Source organism: Aplysia californica, unplaced genomic scaffold (assembly GCF_000002075.1).
Source record: "Aplysia californica isolate F4 #8 unplaced genomic scaffold, AplCal3.0 scaffold00154, whole genome shotgun sequence".
Classification (NCBI taxonomy): Eukaryota; Metazoa; Mollusca; class Gastropoda; order Aplysiida; family Aplysiidae; genus Aplysia; species Aplysia californica.
In genome coordinates this window covers 1,048,657-1,057,457 of record NW_004797424.1, presented here as the reverse complement: position 1 = coordinate 1,057,457, position 8,801 = coordinate 1,048,657, and positions in this window count along the sequence as shown.

The following is an 8,801-nucleotide window of genomic DNA, read 5'->3' as shown; positions in this document are numbered from 1 at the left end:
GCCCCCCCCCCCCCCCCACTCTATCCCAAGGTAAGTGCAAGTTTCTTAAATAACGAAATGAGCAGTTGAAACCGTTATGATCGCACGCAATGAACACAGAGTGATCAACCTAGCGGCTTTCTCGTTTATCCAATCACTGTTGTCACCGCTTACAACTATAGTAACCTAACAGCCAATCAAATGTCTTTAAGGCTCAGCAAAGGATGAACCCATTCCCACTTCCCTTCTGTAATGAAACTCTTCCTGTAAAAAGGTAGAAGACTGGGGGAAAAGAACACTGTACTGAGGGCTCACGCTCTCCTAGCCCTGACAATGGGGTGAAAGTTTACGAGACACTTTCCCCCAGTGACACAGATACCTACGTGCTCATTGGACCTTTGTTAGGTGCGTTCTACTTTTTGTGACTGCACTTCCTTATCCAGTTCATAGGCGGAATATGTTTGAAGCGCTGTGTGTGCACGTTTCTGTTTGTGCCGCTGAAATTTAACAGTTATAAATCACGTCGATTCCACTTTTAAGGCAACTTTTTTCATTCAGAAAAATCCAACTTAGAACAAAGAGATGGAAGACAAAGGTGACTCTTCTCGTCTGAATGGTTCTCAAAATGCCATTGCCATGGCTCACCATGGCATCAGTACTGTTAAAGTCTTATTGCTTGTTGGTGGTGAAGAAGTGGAAGCAACCGAAGCCCCACCCATATTTTGGTCCACCCACTGCGACTGTACACATCAACAGCTGTAGACAAACCCTTATTGCTTAGTCCTTCTTTTTGACGAGGGCAAAAAAACCGTTGCAATGATAAAGATACAAACATGCCCAGGGACGAAGCGTCTACATAATCAAATAATCACTGCTTCCCTTCTGTAATTTGGGAACATCGGCGCTGTCAAATACACCCAAAGACGTTGGCCTTATAAATTTAAATGATTTAAATTTCAGCTGTGTGCGCGACACTCAAAACTGTTTCATTGCTACATAAATACCCTGCTCACACCTTTCGGGCCACTGTCATGAGAAGTCACAACCAATGACAACGTAAGCTAAGCAAGGTAATACACATGTCTCAGAGAAGCATAACAGATTCACTCCCAAATTGGTTGATGTTCTTTTTTTTTTTTTTTTTTTTTTGGGGGGGGGTGTATGTTAGGTAACATCGACACGAAAAGCTACCGGCTACAGTAAAAACCACTGTTCAGGGCATGTACTCTTGCACATTTTCAGGAGTGACATAGATAATGTTGCTTGACCTGTCTAACTGACACAACCTTGTCCTTTTCCTGGCTAAGAAAAGAGTTGTTTATCTACGAAATTGTTTACGAGCACAAAACGACATGCTGCTTTTTTTACCACTTGCACATAATACATGTAACGAAGAAAACAGTCAAGTCTACAAACGTTAGAAATCGGACGTCAGGGGCCACAAACTGATGCCACGTGACTAGGCACAATACCAAACTTCATTTGCCAGCCTTTTCTTACTTCGCTTTCAGGGACACGGATTCCTCCTCGTCCACGGTAACATAATAAACGTCATTTTCAAGCGGTGTTTATGAGCCTAGTGTACTCCGATACTTTTTTATAAAAGTACTTTTGAGTATTTTTAAAGTACATTTTGAGTACTTTTGAAGCTTAATGAAAGAGTAAGTGCCGGCATTTCTGATCATAATTTACGGAACAAACACCCGGGCGGGCTCAGCCGATCAACCAAGAGTTAAAAGTTGAGATCAAAGAACTGCCCGTCGCGTCAAAGATCACCACTCTCGTGAATGTGATCATAAGCGTTGTAAAACTCCATGAAACGGTACAATGATCCCGAGGCGGGATCACACCGAGGTGTGAACTGACCGGTGCATTTTTCCCCAAACATCAAACTCGCATCTGAGCTCGCCACCTGAACTTACTTCACTAGCTGGGTGGGTAGGGCCTACAAGATCGCTCCAGGCAGGATCACATCGAACTGTGAACTCTTCCCTGTCCATTGAAGTTGTAAATCAGTTTTTCTCTATTCACGAATTTGCGAGACAACCTGAATTTTAATTGGTGTGGTCACAGCGTAATAGTACGTAACGACAAAGGCGGGGGGACTGAATCAGCGATGGAAGGCTAAAATTTTGGACAGGTAAAGGGGAGGGGCAACTGATAAACGTAGATAAAGATCTCGAGACGATGCTAATGAGTGTACGGTATAATATTATGGCATGCCTCATGTCACCATGCTACTGTGATTGGTCATCAAGGTTGACCACTCTTTGCTCGCCATATGTCATAAACCCACCCACGGGTCACGTCAGTACATGGGTCACTGTAGATTCTTCCTTGGCTTCGTCGGCTAAGATCCCGTATTTCCCTTGCTCCCGAGTACTGGGATCTTAGGCGGAAACTACTGTAGTAGAGAATTTTTGGTTACACTACACTTATTAGACTTTAGGAAATTACATGTAGGCCTATTTTGGTTTGCCGTGGGCGCCGTGGACTACACAGTGTGACCAAAATCTGTCTTACCACTTTTATAATCAATTGCAACTGAAACTGAGTTTTCAATGTATAAATCAATCTAACCATTTTTAGTCTACCTAAATTTCTTTTTAACTTTTTTAGGAGGTTTGTGCTTAAGGCTACCCTGATTCCTTGAGGATTCAATGTACATTTTCATTTTTTTTGCTGGCCATTTTCATCAATTTTATATTTTCTTAAGAGCAACTTTGTCTCTACATTTTCCAATTTGGATACTTTTCCTACTTTCCCACCTCTAGGACTGACTTACATTTGATCATATTGTCTTGCTCAAATATCACTCACTAGTTGCGTCTGTGTGTTCGCTGGGTTTTTTTTTCAATTTTACGGACCATTTCCACCTACGTTCAGTGCGCATATTCAAATGCTTTGTATACTGTTTACATTATTAATAATAAATGGCCTAATTTGTTAAATATACTAGATATGTTATTCAATATGTTTTGCATTTGCACAGAAGTGTTTTAGCATAATATTAGCAGAAAGTACTCAAAATGTACTCATAAGTGCTTGTTTAAAAAGTACTTGTACTCAAGTACATTTTACAGGAAAGTACTTTTACTGCACTTAAGTACATTTTTTAGATTGTACTTGAATTTGTACTTAAGTACCTTTTTACAAGTACTTTAACAGTTCTGACGAGGACCATACTTTTATATTTGCCACTTCGCAAGTTCAATCGACAACCACCAACAAAGTGTTGTTGTTGTTGTTGTTGTTTTTGTAGTTGTCGTTTTTGTTGCTGTTGTTGTTGCTGTTGCTGTTGTTATTGTTGTTGACCTAGTTGGGTTTTTGAAATTCCAAAATCACAACAACACGAATGATAATGGTGCATACCTTTAGAGCTGAAAGTTTATCACTTTTTATCCTCTCCTAATTTTTTTCTAGGTTATGATGCCCTGTGGTGAAATGGTACGGTTCTCAGAGGAGTACACACGAAAAATCAACCAGTCTTCTCTGTGGTAAATGTATACCTAGATATTTTTCTTTTGGGAACCTGGTGTCTATATGACACTGTGCAACATTTTAAACTATGAAAGTTGAGAGGGCACAGAGCATTAATTCACCACTTCAGTTTAAAAACAACTTCCGGTTACATTCATGAATGGAGAGAAGAGCAAGATATGAAACGGTCGTGCAACTTGTCTAAGACATTGTCACCGTGGTTGACCTGCCTCCTTCTAAATACACATTTTACATTTTGAGAGGTGACCAAAATTTTTGAATCACCTGATGTGACCTTGGTTTTTGCAAACATACCATATAATGGGACACTTGTACATAAAACATATTTTCAACTCAGCCATTATGTAAAACCCCCTTTTCCCCCCCCCCCACCCCCCCCCCCCCCCCCCCGTGTAACCTGTAGAATTCCCACGAGAACATGGTGTAAATGTACTAAGATTCAGATCACTCGCACTTTGCTTCTCTTCCCTAAGCAAGGACATCAGAACGCATATGGATAGTTAGAGGACGCAGCTGGAGGGTTTCACATTGGTCTTTTATCGTACAAATAGCCACAATCTAGATCATGTTTTAGAAGGCGGACTTTACGCTCTTATACTGTCGGTGAGCGTCTAGTCTTGTGTGTCAGGACCAACGTAGACAGAGGGAGACAAAATCCCAGGAGAAAGACGGACAAGCTTTATCAAATTATCCCCTCATGGGAATTGAATTCAGGTCTACTGCGTACGTGTGACGGCGATGTAATGTTTAAGTCTGTCTGTCTGTCTGTCGGTCTGTCTGTCTGTCTGTCTGTCTGTCTGTATTACTTTTGTCCCTGATTTTCTTTTAAAATCTCGTTATTATGGGTGGTTGGTCGGGGTTCTTGTGTTGTTTGCTCCTTTTCCCCCATAAATATCTAACGTACGTATTTCTCCTCCATTTACGAGGTGTGTCTCAGAATAAAGTTTCCCTGTCATGCTGTCCTCACATATAATTATAAATCACCTTGTATTTGGTATCAACTAAAAGCTTATTCAAATACCTATTCGATGTAGAAACCATCAAGTTCAAGACATTTCTCCATTTGATGTACCCAGCGCTCAAAGACAGTGGTCTGTGATCGTTTGTCCAAGGTCCCGAGCGCTTTTCTCATAGCCTCTTGAATCTGGTCCTCGTCCTCAAATCTCTGACCTCGCAGCATTTCTTTCTCCTTGGGGAAGAGGTGGAAGTTGCATGGGGCGAGATCGGGCGAATAGGTCGGGTGTTCCAATAATTCCTACAAGAAGCCCTCGAGAAGCTCGTTCACAACTCTGGACTTGTGAACAGGCGTGTTGTCATGATGCAGAATGACACCTTCTTCAAGAAAAGCGGATCTTTTTTCCGGATCGTAGGTCTCAGCTTGTCTTTGAGGACGAACCTGTAGTAGTCACCATTGATAGTTACGCCAGGTGTGACTAGCCAGCTCAGTATAATGCCACTCATGTCGAAAAAAACAAAACAATGTGCATCACCTTTCTCTCCCCGTGCTTTCTGTGTGCGATTCATCTTTCGTGTCAGATCTCCCACATTCAACTTCCCTAATCCATTTCTTCACTGTTTGAATTTGATGTGGCATTATTCATTCCCTATTAGTTTGTATAGATCACCATGGGTTACAACTGCAGACTTGCCGAGAAGAATTGAAAATTTGATCCCAACTCAGACATCGTAAAATGAGAAGGTTGCACCAATGTTTCGCTAAGCCATTTTCCTCGGATTTTCCTTGGACAAAGTGCAGAAGTACACCACACTTGACACGTCACAGCTCTATGACCCGTTCACCAATGCACTTGCAATTTGGCTTTGAGATTTCTAAGACATGATGTCATGGCGTCGCAAGCTTTAGTGGCTGTTGGTTGAGTACTTTTGATTTTATGGAGGAGGGAAACTTTATCCTGAGACAGACCTCGTATATGTATTTTTTTTCAGTAGAGAGTTTTACGGCGCTCGCAACAGCATAAGGTCATATGAGCGCCAAATTTATATGCATGTTGCTGTTAAGTAGTACCTCTAATTTTCGGTCCTTACATAACCTAATTATTGTGTAACAAATACATTTTTCTAAACTTAGAAACAACCATTATTGTGTCGATGTGCATCTTTTCAATATAAAAGGCCCACAGCAACGCTTTTATGTGGTTGTCCTTGTTTGTGTGTGTGTGGGGGGGGGGGGGGTAGAGAAATCTGTTGAAATAACGAAGAATGAACACTGCGATTTTCTTATAGTATATGTACATGTAGTATGTTGCTACGTGTAAGTTTCGGATCAAAAAATAAGAAAAACTCTTGTTAGAATAATGAAGTTAAGCGTATTATCCTGGGGCGATGTCGAATATCCAGAATGCACGCCCTCGTCAAAGATCCTACATAACAAGATGGCTCACTTCGCCCCAAAAAAGTGTCCGCGGCATGACGTATTTTTCCTCAGATGTCGCAACAGTTGCTGTTTTGAAGCTCTCTTTCGTTTCTCGAGAAGAAGAATAGGAATAGCAGCCCCTTCGGTCTACGAAAAGCGATGAGCGGTGGCACCGTATATCTTGCTCTAAAAATTCTAAAAACGACTTTTTAAAAGCCTGTATAAGCTTCAATTGCTGCTACATTCGTTCCTCGCTTTAAGAAACAAAACCATAAACTTTTCATACGATATAACTGCGGAGCGAGTGCAATACCGATGCTACGCTGATATTTCCCCAATACCTCCAGGGTCAGCTGTTCGCAAAGTACACGTTTTTACGCAGAAGGCGCCACCACGATTTTGAGGACGCTTTTTAAAATAAATAGGCTCAAAGAGAGGAGGGAACCATCCAGTAGCGTTCGATCTTTGTCCTCATGTATTCTCAAACACCCAAAATGCACAACCTCAGAATTTGTTTTCAAATACCTAAAAAGCGCAACGTCATGTGTACTCAAATACCCAAAATGCACGACGTTATGTGTTTTGAAATGTCCCAAAATGCACGCCCTCGATAAGTTAAAAAACAATACACAAACCCCAATAATAGGTGGTTGGCGGCGGGTGTTCTCTGGTGTGATTTGCTCCTTCCTTCCTAGCAAACATATAACGTCTTTATCTCGCCTCTAGTTTTTTGCGTTTGTCACTCTCTTGTAACACCTCTAATCTTCGGCACTTACATGACCTTATTGTGTTGCAAGTACTGTAAAATTCTTACTAAATCTAAACTAAAACACCAGTACAGAGTTCTATCAGATTGTCAAATACATGTGCATTCCACATTGTCCAAAGCAACGACCTGTTGTTGAGGAAAGAAATATTTGTCTAAGACAAGTGGATATCTTTGATAGTGTGACTATAATAAGGGAAAAAACGCAAAGTGAAGAGTCGCTACCCTAGAATTACAAAGTTCTATCTGCTCAGTACTTAGTTTTGAGAAATGTGACGTTAAAATTTTTGAGTTTTACAACATGTCAAGCTGTTTCGAGTGCAATTCTTTGAATATTTTGATAACGACTCCGCGTACGCACGTACATTTTGGTGTTTGCATCTAGGGCGAGATCTTAGTGATGACACACTTTATGCACTTCCCCAGTAACCTCTTTAGTTTTAGTAAGCATTTTACGGCACTTGCGACACAATAAGGTCATAGGACTGCCGAATGAGTAGAAATAAGCACGACAGAATATGCTTGATAGGAAAGAAGGAGCAAACAACACCAGAGCACCCGCCAACCACCCACACAGTAACCTCTGAAAAACAGTTCTTCTTGATAGGTAGTTGTCTGTTTTCGGAGTGAATGGATGAACTCAATACAACACCCATCACTTAGAGCCAACTCGTGGATATTCTGTCCTGGGCACTCTGGAGTGAAAGGTCATGAGGAGGCTGATAGGCTGGCGGGCAGTGCCATGGTTGATGGGGAGGTGAAATTTGACAAAGGAGAAATGTTGAAGACCCTGGAGGGAAAGTCAGGGATGAGGAAGTCAGGGAGACAGCAAAACATAATGCAATCATCAGGATGCGGGAAAAGGGGATAGAGAGGGGAGACGGAAAAAAGGAACGATTATCTGGAAAGGAAAGACGTCGCCATAATCAAACAGCCACCGGAACAACCAGTACGGATTCCTTGCAGGCTTTGGTGCTGAAAGGAACTGAGCACTTATACACCTGTGCGGTGTGCAATGACGTTGTTGTCTAGGACAGGTAATACAGGAATGTTGTCTGTTACTCAAGTGGAATCCGCATAAAGAAATGTAAAAGTAACAAGTAGAACATAATTGCTTTATTATTAAGTCCAACATTCACCAGAGATAGAAGAAGTAGTCAAGTAAAGAGTCCATGGTACGGGGAATTATATAAGTACAGAATAGAACACGAGACACATAATAAGAGAGGGTGTTCCAATTTTGTCAGAGGATCCAGATTCGTCCCAAAATACCTCCACAACAATACCCACCTGTGATCCTATCTCAGTTTCTGTTCAAACTAAACGAAACTTTCTGCTGAGTGACTAGGTGGGAAAATATCTAAAATAATGACCTGCAAATAATTCAATACCTCAGCTAACTTCCACCTGTATAAGACAATCAACTGTACAAACAAGCACCCACCCTACCCTTTTCCTCCTGGCATAATTTCTACATTAAAATGGCACGCGTAAGACGGCCACTTTCAGATTTTTAAGCATAGGAAATACACTTGTAAAAATAAACACAAGAAGGGCACCCATAAACCAAGGAAGTCGAAAGTAGCCCCACTTTGGATTTTCACACCAGATCCACATCTTGTCACTGTCTTGCAACACCCCTAATCTTCGGCACGTATTTGACCGTATTGTGTTGCAAGAGCTGTAAACCTCTTACTAAAACTAAACAATAACGCCAGTATAGAACCCTCTGAGGAAGAAATAGCAAAACGTATAATGTCATGAAATTAGAACTACTATGTCGAAATGAGTGCAACTGATAACGCTGTTTTTGGACCACCGTTCAATCTGCTGTTAAATCGCGGGGGTTTTATTTTGGGTGGGGGTTTGTTTTTTTAAAAATCAGGTTGGAATCTCGGATAGAAATCATGATTCTGCATTAAATAACACCGGAAGTGTTGGAGAGCATGCTACGAGGTCACGACAGGATGTGACGAAATAGGAACACCCTACTCTACCTCAGATAGTTTGAGAGCACAAAGCAGGGAAAATATACAAAACCAATAAAATAATAATTATAATACCATAACAAGGGCTCTCTTTCATTCATTACATCTATCTCTCTCTTTCTTTCTGTCTCTCTCTGTCTCTCTCTGTCTCGGTCTTTCTCTCTCTTTCTCTCTCTCTCTCTCTCTCTCTCTC